General features: G+C 31.5%; 1 protein-coding gene and 2 long non-coding RNA genes across 5 annotated transcripts in view; 2 read left to right on the top strand and 1 right to left on the bottom strand.

Moving 5' to 3' along the window:
• Positions 1-18,635, top strand: part of GABA-B-R3 (gamma-aminobutyric acid type B receptor subunit 3) — a 146,642-nt gene that overhangs the window by 97,252 nt on the left and 30,755 nt on the right. The gene's annotated exons all lie outside the window — the stretch shown is intronic.
• LOC141451124 (uncharacterized) lies at positions 8,005-11,910 on the top strand. Its single transcript, XR_012456544.1, has 3 exons — positions 8,005-8,585; positions 9,442-10,381; positions 11,774-11,910. It is a non-coding gene; the product is annotated as an uncharacterized lncRNA (long non-coding RNA).
• Positions 11,441-14,081, bottom strand: LOC141451123 (uncharacterized). Its single transcript, XR_012456543.1, has 2 exons — positions 13,355-14,081; positions 11,441-12,536 (listed from the first exon to the last, which is right to left on the bottom strand). It is a non-coding gene; the product is annotated as an uncharacterized lncRNA (long non-coding RNA).

Here is an 18,635-nt window from a genome sequence, read left to right on the forward strand (position 1 = left end):
TCTCCAATTTTTTTATCTTGTAACCTCGAATACTCATTACCTAAAGATATAGTTCTATAAATTTTACATGAAAAATTTCACTAGGAAGAGGTAGGTTAAGCGTTTCTCTGAAGAATAATTCAAGTGTAATTAGCTCAATTAATAGGAATAGAATTATATTAGCAATAATAGGAATCAAATTTAAGTAAAATTCTGAACTTGAAGTAAATCGGTTGAAGGAAGTTCCATTTCGAGAATAAGTTTTGTGGGTTTTAGCTAATTTTCTCATAAATTGTGTCTAAATGATTTTATCATGTACATTTATATGCAGCTATAGGAAGTCATAGGGAAGGGATTAGCTGATAGGTTAGCGAATACTGGATTCCAATGCTGAGATCCCAGGTTCGAATCCAGCTGTTGGCTTTTTGATTTTCTCTCTTCGGAGGTTCCTAACAGCTCACTGTTCGGTGATGGACAGTGTTGTCAGTAAAGAGAGACTAGTGTTCAGAGACCGGCAGTGCGCTGAAAAAAGCTCCGGACGCCAACTACCTCAGATGTTGATGCGCCTTAAATTAAAAAATAGCCATATAATTGGTTCATACCAGACATCTTATTTTAGAAGTAAATGAAACGAAAAAGTACCATTCTCTAAGAGTTGTCCAAAAAAAAAAAAATATGAAGAAATTATTTTATCAAGTTGGAGGAGGTAGAAGTTGTGAAAGCATTTAACTATTTGGGAATTAGATTTTCTCAGGTTATATTGCATGTTGCTTCCAAGGTAGCAGCGTCCAAGGTCTAATCTCAAGTTAGTTGACGGCCATTCTGTAGATGTAGCTACCAGGTGGTTTGATAGGACGGGATGGATTATTATCCTTTACCCTTACTCTCGGGGATATCAAGCTAATCTAGACTTATCGCTTATAAGGGAAGATCCGCTTTAAATTCTTCCAGTAATCACTCCCAGGAGCTGGTTTTTTTTTCACTTCTAATATCTCTCTCGACACTCATAAAAGTAAGGATGTTTTTAATTCGTGTTTTAACAATAATTTTGTTATTTTAAGGTGTAAAATTTCTGGAATATACTGTTCGCTCTTACCAAAAAATAAAAAATAAAAAAAATAGTAACTCTCCATCTTTGGCAAAAAAAAAGCAAACCAAGAAATTTCTGTGTTCAGAATTTAATGGGGTATGCTGCACTTAATGGTAGATTTTCTGACAGTGACAGAGATAGCTGCCCTGTAAAGAACAGTCAATATTTTGCAGACCATACTTATCTAACAACCTTACATCACCCTCTCATCTTGCTTCCCATTTCTTTGTATTTCATCTAATCTTATTTTATACCCTTCACACAACACTTCATAAAATGTTCTAATAGCTTTTGTGCATTGATGTGCACCAAGCAATAAAGCGCTGGAAACAGATAATAATTGTAAAATTATTAAAAGAGTAAAATAATTAAAAGTAAACCACTATAATTACAAACTAATGAGATCATTAAAAATTGCGATTGCAAGAGGAGGAAAAACGTTAAACCAATGATTTGTTCACCACCTTCATTCAAAAAAAGTGCCTTTAAAAAATATCGCATTTCCAGATTTTGTATTTGTATGTTGTTTGAACATCTAAATGAGTGTAAATATGTTATTGTCCATTTAATTTTCTAATGGACACACTAATTGAAGAAAGAAAATTCCGTGAAATTACGCACTAACTGAATAAAATAATACTTCGAATCTTTTTATGGTAGGCATATTATCTCAACAATTTTTATTGTTACTTTTAGTAAGAAAAGTTTTGAGTTTGACGTTTCCTAAAATAGTAGAAAATTCCATCATAATTTGCTTCAACAAATAACTCTACCAATCCTTCGTTAATTAACTTTAAAATTGCTATACTGGTCAACACGAAAGTGCCTGCAACTCACCAATTTCTAGCGAGCGATCTCGCAATAATCCAAGAACTTTGCCAATTTTTTCTACATAAATCAGTAATCGCTACCCTCTAAACAGCGTTGGTCAATAAGCTGCTTAAAGCACAACATAAAAGCCAGCTAATTCACATCTAAGTGTCAGTTGAAGTATTTTGAAGATTCTAAATTCAACAAAAGAAATAATAAAATTAGAATGTTTGAAGAAATCACCGTAATCTTAGTTTTTCTCTTAAGCCAGCGCTAGAGATCAGAGAGGATATCCCCAACAATCCTAAACGTTACAGTCAGGTCTCGAGCCAAGGAAGTCCAGTTAGTCACCTTCAGTTTATCAGATTTCTCGCTTAATTTATCGGACAATTCATCCCTTTTTTTCTTGAGCGTCTTCTTACTCTTTTGCCAGGATAACACTCTCTCGCCTGTTTTTCATTCTGTGCGTAGGGCAACGACTGCAAGTTCAGCTTCTTTGTATGAAAGAAAAGTCGTTATTTCTGAAACACAACTTACATTTCTACCAAAGTGCAGAAAATTCTTCTGTTATTATATATTACATTACCTGTAGTTGAAAGAATGGTGGTTCATAAAATAGTTATCTTTTGTGATTTTGAGGTAAAAGGTAACTTATCAAATTATATCAAATTGCATAGTACACTGATAAAAACCTGTCTGTGAAAATCGAAAGAGGTGTGAGAAGATGCCACAATAAAAGCCTTTCTGACAAAAAGGGCAATTCAATTTCACGAAAATGTCCTCTAAAATTCAATTTTCTTTATCAAATTCACAAGTAGCTTATAGGTAAACACTTGAAAGAATTACTTCAAAATAATTTTTAGAATAATGTTCAATTTCATTAACTCTTCGGTGAAATAATTTGCCAGTTTTTTATTTAATAAGAACAAAGAAATAAAACACCCTTACATAATAACATTAATGTTATTTAAGCACCAATATATTATATTAGAATGTTCATTAATTCTTTATCAGGTTTTACGCAACCAAATTGCATGAAATTTCAATAATATTAAATAGAAAGGGACCTAAAAACAAATTTCCAATAACCAATTTTATTCCAATGAAATTATAACCCATTGCATTTGAAATTAAACATTAATAATCAATGTAAACATAAATAATTGACTTTCTGAGGTAGTGGTAGATAGGATACACGAAGTTGATAACAACCTCAAGCTAGAATAGAGGTAGCTAATAATTAAGGGATATGAGCGGTTACTTTAGATTTACTTAGTAAAGTTAAAGGGCTAAGTATAATAAAGATAGAATTACAGTTTAATAGTTTAATGTCCAACATTTACACTAATAATTACAATAAAAAGTTAGGATAAATCTAAAGAATACATCTACGATAGAAATGATAAAAAATAATGTAAAATAAATCTCCTGATTTAAAGCATTGACAATTTAACGTACAAGTGTAAGAAATCAATCAACTCACTCAAGTCCAAACCCAGTTATCCAAAAATATGACATTGTACAAATGAACTTTATTGTTTCTACAAATACTCTCATTTTGCAGGCAAAGCCTGCAATAAGTTTTGGCAACTTCAGAAAACAGAATAAAAAATTGGACTCAGCTCCAAAAGGCCCAAGGTCTCTTGCTAATGCAAATCAATAAATTGATCTATGTAAATGAAGTTTCGCTGATTTTGTTCAACAATAGCCACAAAATAATAAATTAATCAATCAATCTGGATCCCACAGTAACTTCTTTCTAAACACTTTTTGGCCTTGTTTGTTAATAAGGCCAAATAACAATCCGGTAAGTAGAGAATTAAATAAAATAATAAAGTACATTTAAAGAAAGAATTTCTGGATATGGAACTTAAAAATAGCCGAATAGAACCACATTATCTTTTCCAATGAAAACATTCTTAATCAATTACCCACTCGCTGAATAACCATTGTGTACGGAGCTGGAATAATAATTTTATACGTAAATTAGTTCATAACTTTTGGTATATAAAACGTGGAAATACACAACATAGAAAAGTAGAACTACAAAGTACCGTTTGATAATAGAATGTTAAATCGTTAAAAACCCATCAGAATCCAAGCTAATTCAGTCCTAAATCTGGTCCAGGTACTTAAGATATTATAAAGTTGTGTACAAAAATCTTAGCTTAACGGATTATTTTGCATAAACTTTTCCAAAATAACTAATGAGTAAATTGAATGTTTGGCTGATACTAAATAGATAAAGGAGTAATTGGGTGGGGCTAAAAAAAATAAATTTTCTTAAATGTTCCATATTAAGAATATTAGGACATCAGTGGCGCGTGCAAAATTAAAGAAACACTATTCTTTTATGGCTCCAGTCAACAATTGCAGTAAGTTTTTTTGTAAAATAGTAAAAGATTTGTAATTACTGTTCATTATTTTTGGTGACAGATTCATTATTTCAATAGGACACTCATTCTATGAGCAGACAAGACAGAAGACACACCAACCCTTTAATGATGTAAAATATTACATTGTCAATTAGCCCTGAAGATGACCTAATACCTGGGTCGAAAGTTTGGTATAATAAAAAAAATCAAAATATGACTGAAATTGGCAGTATTTTTTCATCCCATTGTGAAAGATTTGGTTTGGATCAAACCCAACAGAGCCGCCAGTCAAGTTCTACAATGATAGAGATGAAGACTTCTAATGTCATCACCACAAATCATGTCAACGTTATTCATGAATGTAGAAAATTATCAGCTTTAATTTTTTAATTTAAAAGATATTTGAGTTCCAAACTTTGGTTTCAGACGTTTGAGCTAGAACCGTTATATATGTTACATATGTATAATAATCTAAAGTATTTACAATGAGGTACAGTTCAATTTCTTGTTCAAACACATTTATATATAAAAAAGTTCTGTGTACAATAATTTCATAATTTAAAATCGAACCATAATAACTTAACTAATTAAGTTAATTTAAGGAGAAAGGGAAATATGGAAGGTAGGCTATAAAAATTGCTTCCCATCCAAAACAAAATATTTCAGGTTAGGAGATAACGCATCATATATATTGGAAGCGGATGATGCATTTATTTTGCCAAAGTGGTGTTGGAAATGAGAGAATGATGAGATCTCTAGAGCCAACCGAAAAGATCTCATTTTTCTTTAAAGAAGAAGAAAGAAGTGGTAGAGAGCTACTAAGCCAAAAGAAATAATAAAAAAGTCCATTTTAAACCTAAAACTAGGACTGTATCGTTTTAAGAAAAGTTCTTCTAGTTTGTATATTGTACATAAATTCTTTAAATAAAATTAATAATATTATAAACTTCTAGTGAATTTTGAACTTGATCAATATACAGAATGAAGTATTTCTGACTTTTCATGGAGTACCCAATTAGGTCTTATCATCAGGTGGGTGCCTAACACTCTTAAAATAAATAAAATAAAAATAGCCTTTATTAATTCCAAAAAAATAAACCAATTCAATAAATTTCACAGTTATAAATTATAAATAGCAAGATTAACAACGAAAAAAAGAAAAGAAGGTTTACACTTAACATAATTCCATTAATAAAAAACTAATACACAAATACTAATAATTATAACTAATAAAAATAATTTAAGTAAACATAATTTAGATGCTCAGATTTTGGAATTAGGCCCATTTCTGAAGAGACAAATACAGCTTTAATGAGGACTAGGCGACATTTTGGGTGCTAAGTCACCTCTTATTTGCACATTTGGCATAATTATTTAAATAAATTTGTTGCTATTGTAAAAGAATTTATGGAGAATCCATAAAGATAAATTCTCTCTAATATAGGATACTTGTAAATCCACTTAAGAATACAAGTAAGTTATGGATTATTTTTTAAAAAACAATCGAACAACAACAAAAACAAAGTTTGATTCTATTTAAGCAATCATCTTGCTCTCCTAATGAAATTCAAATTACCAAGACGCTCTTTCTTTATGTTTTGCATTAATTAAAATCTTTTGCAGCTTTACTTTTTAGCAGGAATAAATAGACTTTACGCAGGTTTAGGGAAATTATTAACAAGCGCCTTCCTTTCAAAAAGTTTTTGGCTCTTCTGTTGCTCACTTAAAACGTTTTTGCCGGCATATATTTTTGTTTTTTCATGTTAAACTTATGAACAATTTAGGATAAACTAATAATGATGGATCAATCAATTTTAAGTGTATAACTTTGGAAATAAATAGCGATTATAAATTACAAGATGATAACATTTACTTAAATCATAATATGAAATTTCTGAGAGCTGGGATACAACAGGTTGATACCTGACCTACTGAGCCAAAATAAAAAAGAAAAATATTCACTTTACCTCCAGAGAGTAAATCTGGATTTTTAAGGTAGACATGCTTGGGAGAAACAAATAAATGATTTTGAGAGTATTGAGGTGCGGTCAATCAATAAATTCAAACACAAATTTTGTTTCATCGGTAAATCTAAAAGTTGTGTTGACACAACAGTTATGATGATGTAGCTTAAAGTTAAACCCCACAAATTTACACTACCCTGAAGATGGAAATGGATTTACCGAAACGTTGGTGAGATGAAACAAAATTTGTGTTTGAATTTGTTGATTGACTGCACCTCTCTTCACCCAAAATCATCAATTAACAACGGTCGAAAACCAAAACTATCAGAGAAACAAATAAAGTTTAACCATGCTGTTGAGAGACTTTCAAATAATACAATAAATATTATTCTTCTTTAGAACCTTCAGTTAAACTCAATAGGAGTGCTTTATGAGAAAAAAAGAGTATTCTTTTTAATATTTCTAGTTTTAAATTTATACTTTTTACAAATACTCCATATTATATTTCCAACAGAACCCCATTCACTCTGATGTAAAAGTACCCTTCATTCAAGTCTTTACCGCGCGAGAGAAGTTTCACTCTCACCATTCCGCATATCTCAATCCCCTCATTGACCAGCATTCATCTTCCAGACAACCTCAACCGTCAACTGAGACTACGCTGGCCCCATAATTTACTTGACGGTTTAGGTCAATAGTTGATTTATTGGAGAGCCACACCTCATTTGTTATTGAACCAGTTACTAGTGCAGGCATTCTGCACGCACCTGCAGTTATAAATTTCAATAAACATATTCTTTATACCATTTAATGATTTGTTTTTAATTCTATGTGTATCTGAAATATTTGTAGGTATTTATTTGAGAAACCACTTAATGATCTGGAATATTTACCCTATGGATAATTGTAGACGCTATTTTATTCGATAATTTAATAATTTTGATTTGTATTTGATTTAAATAGCATCTATAAATTTAATGTGAACCCATAATATATCATTCAAAATTGATAAAATTATAATAAAACGATTAATTCATTTTTTTGGGGAAAGAAATAGATTTGGGATAGATAAAGGAGAAAATCTTTATGTACTGTTTTCCTTGCTTGTTACTGTCGATTGTTGCAATTTTTGTGTCAATTGTGATGTACACATGCAATTACAGAGATAGCAAGAGTCTGTATAGAGTCTGCAGTAAATCAACAAGTTCTAGAAGAAGGAACGGTAATTTTTATTGGAAATTCTGATGTTAAGCTTTCGTGTCTATAGTGTGCATCGTTTTATATAACGATTGTTAGGAAGAGGAAAAGGAAAAACAATTTATTGGCCTTTTGTTGCTGAACAATCACTATCAGGTGCGAGTAAAAACAAAAAAAAATATCTCTCGTTTTTGCTTTTTCTTACAACCAATTTGCAAATGTAAAATTGGAACGTGGAAAAAAATGGAATGAAAATGATCATGCCAAAGTTTCAAAATCGGGTCTTCACTGGTTAAATCCCATGATTTAGAAAAATTTGTTTTTACAAAATGTTACTTTGAGTGTTTTAAAAACATTTCGAAACCAAAATATTGTAGGAAGCTGGGCATTTTTCTGTCACTTCAACATTTCCACCCGAAAATCCGTCTGTCATTAAACGATCAAAATCCCTTAAGTAAAAATACCACATTACTGAATGGTTTTTCCTTTTATTTTAGTTCTGAAAATGGCACCACCGAAATATCATTAACATTCTGTCTAGTTTTATAGATTTTTTTTAAAGAAATATACTTGACGCCGAATATCTAATTTAAAGTCCACAAAAAAAAAGTCATTTCAAACTGTGTTTATTACGAAAACATGAGTCGGTCTGTCGAATTGAGTAATAAAATTATAAAACAGTTTCCAAAGTACTCTATTTACAAAAGTGGCTTTTACCAGTGTGCTGTGATATTCTCAACTTTACGATCTCTTTTGTTTCTCATACTCGCTCAGTAGACTTATACGTTCATTGGGACAGTTATAGTTTTTATAACCCTCTCTATCGATAACGTAGATTTTATAGAGTTTAATGATTAGTTTAGGACAATTCGTTGACTGATTTACAAAAACAAAATATTTAAAATAAAAGCTACCCATGGGCTCCTCTTGTTAATAATGTAAATATTTATTTATGAACGTACTATAGGGAAATCTAGTATTCCGTGACACTATCAAGTTGCACTAACCCTAAATCTTACCGGCAGCTCCACTCATGGATTTTTGAGTAAAACTTTGCATGTCGTTTTGTGTTGTACAAGAGTAATGTGATGCTAAATCGAGTTTGGAGAAAACAATTCTCGGGACGACGGTTTTTTAAAGGTTATTTTAGCTGCACAATGTGGATAATAAGTAAGTGAACACACTGTATATAAAAAATTTAGATTTTATCTAATAGTTAATATTGTAGATTATTGTTACCTATCCGCATGCATCCACGACACCTAACCGGTAGTTGGACGTAAAGCCCTCCTGAAAAAATGGGCATTCATTTACCTTACTTTATATTCTACCCAAAATGTTTTGTGAAAAAGTAATCTCTATTACAAATAAGAATGTGAAAGGAATTAATCATAACTATATCTTTCTGCGCGCAATATTTTCTTATCAACCGCTAAGGAAATCGCGTTGACCATTTTACTGAGACGTTAGAACTTACGAAAAACGGGGTTCCAGATGAGAGGCCTGATTTAGTTGATTAGATTGACGAGAGAGAAAAGCAAGAGAAAATTTTTTATGCTCTGCTGATGTCAGTGATGAATGTTAGTCATTAAGAAAAAGTTCTGCTAGAGACAAGCACAGAGCAGCGTCTGCGGCAAGATTGAAAAATCGCCTCCCACATTGTATATGATTTTCCCTTAGATGAAGTAAAACTATTGTGATAACGAAAATATTTCCCTAGAGTCTGTGCCAAGTAACAAAAGCACTTATTATGCTACTTAGTACGCTTTTCCAACAATGATTTAGTGTCCCAGACGTTTAATGCTATACCAGTAGTACTGTTCTCTTGATGCGAATCATTTCCTCTGGTCTGGAGAGACCAGTAACAATGCTTCAAGGTTCCTCTGTTAGTAGACAAGACTCCTCTGTAAATCACTTACCCTGTTTCTACTACTGTAATTATTTCATATTTAATTAAAATTCTCTTTTCTACTCTTGCAAGCTCTTAATATGGATGTCGGGATACAATACTTATCATTGTTCTTAGGTCACAGGAGATGTGCGAATATAATGATGTGGACAATAGGAATCTCAAAAAATACTTGGAAAGGCTCCCTTACATTTTCGTAAGGCGGAACAAAATCGGCAATGGTATTTGTTGTTCAAATAAATTCATACATCAATGCCTCTTAAATTTACGGGTTCATTGGAAATTAGAGACTTTGCACTTCAAAGAGATTGACCGTAATTGGGAGGCTAAGTTGGTTCTGTGTTCACCATGTTTAGTATAGGAAAGGTTGAAGATCGATACATGTTAAGTTTTATTAACCAAAACATAATCGAAAAACAAATATTTCATTAATCTTATAATTAAAATTTCATATATCCTACTGTGTTCCCACAATAAATAAAAATTTGCAATACATACCATAATTTTGTTAAGGATGAGTAAAACTGTAAATTTAAAGAGTCACGAAATGTAAAGAGAAGAACCGCGAAACCCTTCCTCGAAAGTCTCGACAAGTAAAAATATGGGATCCCTGCTTTACATCACTAGACTTTTATTAAGGCTACCCTCTTTTCAGAATAAGTATTGATAAAGTAAAGTTAGCAAGTTTATTAAAGTTAAGTTTCTGCAGATTGTGTCGTTAATCAATATAATAATGAAACTTGCGGAACATAAGGTGTATTGTCTCAATAGAGTATAGAAAACTAATTAATAATTATGATTATGGAACATTAAAAGCTGTAATAAACTTATAATGGAAGTACAAAGACTTTTTGTGGATATTGTATTGAAGCATGTAGACTGTAATCAAAAAATAACTTTTAATTCTTTCCTTTGTTATATAAATAATAATAATTTTTATTTAATCCAATCTTCGTTGTTACAGTTATTTATCTGATTTTTTCGCCCTCTTTTTCTTTATTCTTCAAAGAGAAAAATCCGAACAATGTACACAGAGTAACCTGTAAAGGAAGCAAAGGTATAAAACATACAGGTAGTATGGTATGTATTTGATAAGGTTTTCTCAACGTGAAGATGCGATAGTTTTCTTATCAAATATTTTCTGAATAAATAAACATTTCTGACTTTATTACTTACTATACATATATGTTTTATATTTGTCCAATAAGTTGCAGCTTCACTACCTTTTGATTTTTGAAGGAGGTGATTTTTTAGTACATATACAATTTGAAACAGTACCCCTAAATTACAATACACAAACAAAAAAATGTAAATTCCCCAAATCATTAGATATACTCCCACCGAGAAGGATGTAAATATGGGATTAAAGAAAAGCAAATGAATTAAAACCACTAATTAACAATGTTAACATAAATTGCTACAATTGCTTGGTTCGAATTTCGTACTAAAAGAAAAATCTATAAGTAAATGATGAATATGGCTAAAATTAATTATGTCAAAGGACTATTAAATAGTATATTTAATGTAAATGTTGTTTAGAGTATCGGAAAAAAGAAATAATTTATGAAACTTGAACTAAATAACTTAACACTATCCATATTTCATAAGAAACCTGGGATGCCTTTGTAAAACAACTTTTTACAGAAACTTCACCACCATCTGTACCATGATTTGTAAGAGTAGGTCACCCTTTTTTGATGATTTGTTTTCGTTTAAAGAAATATCAATCGTTGTAAATGGTTTTAAGAATAACTACACACCAGGTTCCAATGAATTTTATAAACATTATCAGTACTAGGATTAATATTTTAATGAAATTATTCAATTAAATACTTGAGAGAAAATCTATTCAAGTGCAGTAGGGCAAGTCCGATATATTTATTTTGTTTGAGTTTTTATCCAAAAACATTATGTATGTATGAAGTGTATTAAATTTTTTTATAAGCAATGTACATATGCACCACAGTGAAGTTATCATTGTTACAATTATCTATAAAGGGTCAATTCAAGAAATGAACTGTGTAAAAATATAAAGGCAAAACTAGTTTGTAAATGAACTATGATCTTCTATAGTTAAGCACTTTATATAAGCGTCTAGAGCTTAACAACGGCTATATTTACAGACCTAGAAACTTTCTAAAGCAGCTAGTTTAAAGTCAGAGGAGAGCTGTTGTACTTTAATAATACTGAAAGAATAAAATCTAAGATTCTTTATACCATGGATAAACTCCATAATTGTCATTTCTTTAAAGATTCATGACCACTTAGATCTCATTAAAGAATTCTACAACCAGCAAATTACTTTACCTTCATTAATTTTATTTATTTACGAGTCAATAACTTTCTTTTTTTTTAAATAAGATTTTTAGTTTGTGTTCAGTATTTGTGAATGCCAAGTTTTTATACTTTTTATTTTGAAAGAAGTGTTTTTATTGTCTTTTACCAGCAGGTGTGAAGAAATTATTGCAAATTTTATTATTAAAGATGCCTCTTATACCTTACTGTCCAGTGAGGAACTGCTTTTCACGAAAGAACATTGTCTGGAGGCTTGCAGAGTGCTGAAAAAGGCTCTGGGCGCCAATAAACTCAACCGTTAAAATGATTTTTGTGGAAGAAGAGCAAAAAAAATAATAATAAATGTATTTGTTGACAAGGAAAACTTTATATACTTATTTTCTTATAGACACACTACATCATTCCCTCCAATTCAAGACCTCTGTGAAAGCTCAGATTCTGGGAGGGTTGTAGAGCAAGTACAACCTGCTCCAAACCTGAAATCGAAGTCATCTCTGAACTACAGGTTTGCAGTTCGTAAGAGCTGTATTGGAGGTTCCTCCGTCTCTCATTCAATCTGCAGGTGGTCGCATTATATATCCCGCTTCTTTCTCCTGACGATCATTTGATCAAGGCGCTAAATGCATGAAAACAAAAACATGTAACACATTATTTTCTAATAAAACATTTATAATAATATTGTCCCGCTTCTTCAGATTCCCTCTAAGTTGGCAATGATATAGATCTCTTCCGATTATAATTGTCCAGGCAGATATTAACTGCTTCACTCTTGGAAAATCACACCAGAAATTTGCTCTGTTGACCGAGACTTCTCCTTAAGGATCCTGACGTTGATTCCACCGAAGAGGTTGGACTCAAAAAAGGATGCAGTGCTACCTTGCCTGGATGTCCGCTTCCTAATTCCCCTATACTCCGCCCTAGAAGGGTAACTTATTTTATTTTTATTATTATTTTGTTTCCTCAGCTCATTAAGTTTACTAAGGTATTTAAACCATTTATGAGATGAAAACGCTGAGCTCAGCCCTTTAATGGCAGTTTGGCGCAATTATATTTAAGACAATAAAATGAGAATTGTGTTGCAATTAAGTTACTGTTTAGTGTTTAGATTAACTAAAGGTAACTACCAACATTAGAAAATTCTAGATTGTTGCAATAATTAATTAAATTTTCAAAACAGACCAGTTCACCCAAAGGAAAGTGCTCATTGTCACGTGGTAAAATTGAATTTAATCCTATTTCATTGTGTAGTAAACAATAATCTTACTGTTTATTATTATTGTTATAATTGTGACGAATGGATGTGTGCGAAAATGTATAGATACATGAAAGATGTAATCATTACAGCAGACAATACGAGCCCTTAGGGATTGTCTGCGGATTAGTAAGATACATAAATTAATTTATCACATTTGTAACATTCAGAATGCGTTTTCATTTGTTTAGAATATTAACCTGTAATATATATATTTATATATATAATATTAGATACAGATATAATGGCCGGCATGTATTTATTATTAGTTGGATAGAATACTCAACGAGTTATGGTTCCTCAGGGCCAGTAATGTAGTACGTTTAATAATTATTAATGTAAGAGGACGAAGCCTGCCGTGCACTCTAGGGGCTTCAAGGCCAACCACTAGCATTGTGTGGAAACAATTCAACACAAAATAACATTCTGACATTTTTCATATTGAAAACAGTAATAAGTCAGGTACTAATGCATATCAATTACCTTAATATTAAGTCTGACACTATAAATTTCAACTTCCTCTTCAAGTAAATTTAGAGGGAAAAAAACATTCAGTAATGAAAAAGTAGAGAATTTGTTTTGCATTATCATTTCTTGTGCTGATTTGTGCCGATACTTTTTCTTTTACCGCTGCAAAGGAAATCTAGATTTTTCCTGTACTAGCATCCAACTTTGATGGTAAATTATTCCAGTGGACTCGTCCTAGGAGCAGCTTCGGTTGCATTCAGGAAGAAAATAGTACTGTTGTAAAATTATAAGCAGTTACTCGCACTAGTATCAATCAGCCTTTTTGTACAATGATTCTGTAAAATGCTGCAAGGATCCATCTGACAGTTATATCGGAAAGGTAAACATCTATCAAGTACGAGATATACATCCGTTGCCATACAATTGTTCTTTATGGTACTATGGGAAATGAGTCTACAGACAAGATAGCAAAAGCAGTCTTTAAGCAGATTTCTGTCCACACCACAAAAGTATTTTCAATGATGTTTTTAATAAATGTGAAAATACCTACTGGGGATTTCCGATGCCAAATTGTGTGCGGTATAGTGTTCCTCCAAAGTAAACTGACAGAGCCAAGGTTTTCACATAGGAAAACTAAGTTGCCTAGGCAGTGCGACGTACTATGTTTCAGATTGAGCACTGAACATCACTACATGAACAAGTAACTGCATAAGATTAATCCTGTTTTTTGCACATTGCGACGAGTCAGGGAAATGATGCAGACCACCACAACGCATGTGCAGAATGTTATGAGAAGTGGGCCACAAGATCGTCTTTTCAAAAACAAGAAACGCTTTACTACATTACTATGGGCTGCTAGATATCTAATGGCGAATTATGTGGAAATACAATTCATAAAAGTATTATTACTCTGACAAATCTTCTTAAAACAATTTTCAAGAAAATGGCAATCTTACAACCATTTACTTGATTTCTACTTTTACTTGAAATGAATAGAAATTCATTTTTGTAAAACATATAAATCGATCAATTGTATCTAAAAATTGATTTAAAAAGGAAATTGGATTGGGGACAAGTAAAAACGGCTGAGAAGACATAAAAAGAGAATCTGTCTGATCTAATCAAGATGTCTGTTGGAGAAGAGAGAGCAGGTAGAGAACAAAACATCACAAAATGAAGATTTGCAGAATCCTCAAATTGATATTCAATTACGTTCTTCTTTCTGAGGTGTTACGGTTTTCGGGTATCACATCACTGCTACCAAAAAGATTTTCATACTACCTTTGTTGGCACACAAATAATCTAGAGTTATGAAATGTTCTGTGTGTGTTGTTTACAGTGTAAGTTATGTTAGGATGGTGAGCTAGAGTTCCCTACTAGCTGGTTAAAACCAAGGGATTGATTGATTCACACACGAGATTTTAATCTCCAAATTCCATGCATTATCAGCTTTAGAGCAGATTTATTTCTATAATTCAGTGCTTTTGGTATTAATGTATTCCCATGGCCATTACAGCGCTATTTAATGGAATTCGTACAGAAATATTATTCAAAGGTCAACATCACACACAGCAGGGGCGCCTGGAGAAGCAACTGGCGCAATTGTGTTCTATTTCTGTGCACATTGTTTATTTAAGCTGAATGGAAATTGCAAATTCTTCATTTCCATTTATTTCTATTCATTAGTCTGTAACATAAGTTCGTTGTTCGTTAGCATTGCATTATTCAGTTTAGAATTTATAATCTTCTAATTTCACAATATGTAATAATGAATCACTATAGTTTCCGTAGCTATGTGTGTCTGGCATTATTTTTTTTAATTGCCTTAATTCAGCACGTTCCACAATTAATATTGCATTCTATTAAATCTTAAATTCATTTCTGCTACTTATTCTTAATTTCTTTATTTGAAACGTTAATAGTATTTTTTATGACTTTAGGAGAGTTAAATAAATAAGCCATTTATTGAGCTATACAAAAATTTAAAGTTTTTAACAAATAATACACCTTTAATTGATTAGCTCAAATCAGCCGGTAAGACTGAGGCCTCTTCTTAATGAAGGTTAATATGGATACACTCTTGTAAACTTTAGGAGAGATAGTATGTGTAATTATTTTGTGCTACTTTTTATGTATTTATCCTAATTCATCGCATAAATGTATTGTTCTTTCAAACTCAAGCCAAATGCAAATGCTAAAAAGGCACACATGAGAATCTATCCAAAACATTAAGTAAAATATCAATTTATTCAAAGGATTACTTTGTTTCTCCAGTTTTACAAGAAAGAGATTTCTTAAGATAATTAAATAAATCTAAAAACAGTTGTTTCCATTGTTTTTGAAATATCAACAGTAAACATTTTCTCCACAAGTTGTAAATCTTGTCGTGCGAATGGCTTGTTAAATGCCAGCAAGAAAAAGTTGATCATCTGCTTCTTTTATAGTCTTGGAGTCCAACTGGATATCTCCAACTTCTTCATAATACAAAAGACATGGTTTTTAAGTACAACAAATTGGGTTTAGGGAACCCACTACTAACTCTATCATTTATTTCAAACAGTTGTGAATCTTGCTGAATGGATTTTCACTTTATAAGGTTACCTGAATGAAAATACAAATACATTTTAACTTGAATTCATGATCAGCAATTTAGCCCAATAGCGAACTCTGATTTCACTTCTTTCAGTCTTTTCCAGTTTTCTTGGCCCTGAAATGCTCTTCTCCAATTTATGAACCCAAGATAAATGTTGCAACCTTACTTAAACTTTATTCCTTTTTAGGCTTTGACTTTCCCTGTTGCATTGCTGGCCACATCTCTTCCAGATGAAGTTTTTTTACACTTTACAAACTTACATAGTTCAATTAATTTCCCAAATAAATGTTTAACTGCAGTGAATAAATTAGTAGCGTTCTTATGCTCGTCGCAGAAAAACTTGGCCTAATTTTTTATTCTACGAAAGTAAAATAAATTTACATTCATACTGTAAGTTATTAAATTATTTTTTATATTTTTTTCTGCGGAAAGAATAAAATTGTGAATCAGCCAAATTAACACGTGGATAACGAATTCAGTAAATCTGAACAGAAAAAAATCTTTATCTCATCTGCTGTAGGTAATCTAGAAATATATATATACAATATACATATATATAAGCACAAATTTACACGAGAGAATGTCAAACATAGCAAAAGTAAACTTATATTTCAGCGTTGTCGGCAAAGTGCTGAGTAAATATTTCCTCCCCAGGGGAGCCAGGTAGATTTAACAGCTTTTATCGAATTCCACTTTCTCTCTTACCCAATCCCTCCATTTGCCAGCTTTTCCGCATGTACGAATTTTCAATATTTAAAATGTGTTTGAGTAAAAAATAATGGTTGAAAAAGCTTATTTTCTGTGGTTCTATATTGTTCTTTTAATGTGTCCCAAACGCTTGGCTTTGTTTATGATAATAATATTATTTAGATAAATTTCTTAATTTGAAACGTAATTAAAAACGCCATTTTTTTTTTTTAGGATGCAAATTTTTTAAAAATAGAATCCTCTTACAAGAAGTTCCAATGAAAATAATTTGTCAGAATCTAGTATAGCGAATCTGGGCAGACTTTAAGAATTCTAGTCCAAAACTTCGGTACATTCCAATTTTTTTTTAAATTGCCTATAGGATAAACATTTAGTTCAGAACGAAGTGAATCAAAGATGTAAGATACAAGACTACTGGGAACAGAAAGAAGTAAACAGAGACTACGATTTATGGGAGAAAGTTGTGATTAAGGTACATGTAGGGCAACATAAGACAGTTGTAGGTAATTTTAGAATGAAATATTCGTATAGAAGAGGAAAGAAGAAAGGTCGAGATTAGAAAGTGACCTGACAAAGGAGGGGCAGCAGTGTATTCGTTAGCTGTAGAACTGCTAAGAATACGGGGCTTCCTCTGCCTCTAAACGGATGGATTTTATGTTTGGTAGATGTTCTTTTGAAATCTATTTTTGGCCGTTCTCTTGAGAGAAATCGCTTGCTTGGTGTCTTTCTTGCAATGTACGAGAATAGATTAGAAAAAAAAAAACCAGTTACATCTTCAATAAATAAAATCTTTAGCAGAATCACCGATTAAAGAAAGTCTCCAAGAAGCTGACTATAATACTGTGAATATGGTTTGCTTAAAAGATAAAAAGAAATTTTTAATTCAATAGATATTGTCTTAACATATTTTCTGAATTTGTTTAAATATTTCATTTTGTTTGTACATTGAAATACATCTAACACTTTTCTGTCAATAAACAAGTAGCTGCTTCCTTTATAAAATATTATTGAAGGTTCCATGTAAGTAAAATAAGAACATCAGGACACGAATGTGTGCGTGTTGAAAGAGAAGTTACACTATGTTATACAGTCAAACGAGAAACACACTGTGAGGAGAAAGGGTAAAAATACAAAAGTTTCAAAGTTACCCTCAACTTGCACTCTACAAACTTCTTTTCCTTGGTTTCTTTGTTAATATTTTGTACTGTATTCCAGCTCCTTGGAAACAGTGGACAACTTTCTTACAACTTTTACTTAATAATTTTGCACAATAGAATCTTATCCTTTGCCTTTGAATGCGTTGATGTTAAAGGTAAAGTAAGAATATATTAACATTACAATATTACACTTTTCATATCAGTATTTTTTTCGCCACTTTCTACTATAAACAAAAAAATGTTGGTTCCTAGCTGGATTGACGATTTTACAGACATAGGCTGGCAGTAAGTAGTTGTTGGTAATTTATAAAAAAATAATTATTTCTTTACTGGTTTTATTTATGAAGTTGGAGGTTGTGGCTAATTTTCGTAAACACGTTTCTTCTTGGCTGAATTCATGCCTTTAAAATGTTTGTCAATTTATAGAGAGATCTGTTTATTAATTATTCGAGAAGTGCCATTGAGGTCGATTTAAATTTCTTAATAGTCGGATCAACGTTTGGGGAATCGATGGACAAACTTAATTTAAAATTACAAATTAATGGCTATTTAATTAATGCAACCATGTAGCTAACAACGTAAATTTAAAGTTTGCAACAAGGAAACAAACAGTTCCAACTAGCAAAACTTTAAATCATTGAGTGAGAGTGGATATCGTAAAAATTGTTGCTGTTATGTCGGAGGTCATAGAAAAATAAGATTTTAGACATAAACAAGGCACATTTTAGTCATTTTTATGACATTTTTTATATCATATTATTCCAATCATCTTGAAAGTGGTAGAATATTTGAGTAAATAACATATTAAATAACCAGGGGATAGGTCCCTTATTCACTG

Source organism: Rhodnius prolixus, unplaced genomic scaffold (genome assembly GCF_049639745.1).
Source record: "Rhodnius prolixus isolate KJV_2025 unplaced genomic scaffold, Rpr scaffold_8, whole genome shotgun sequence".
Lineage (NCBI taxonomy): Eukaryota > Metazoa > Arthropoda > Insecta > Hemiptera > Reduviidae > Rhodnius > Rhodnius prolixus.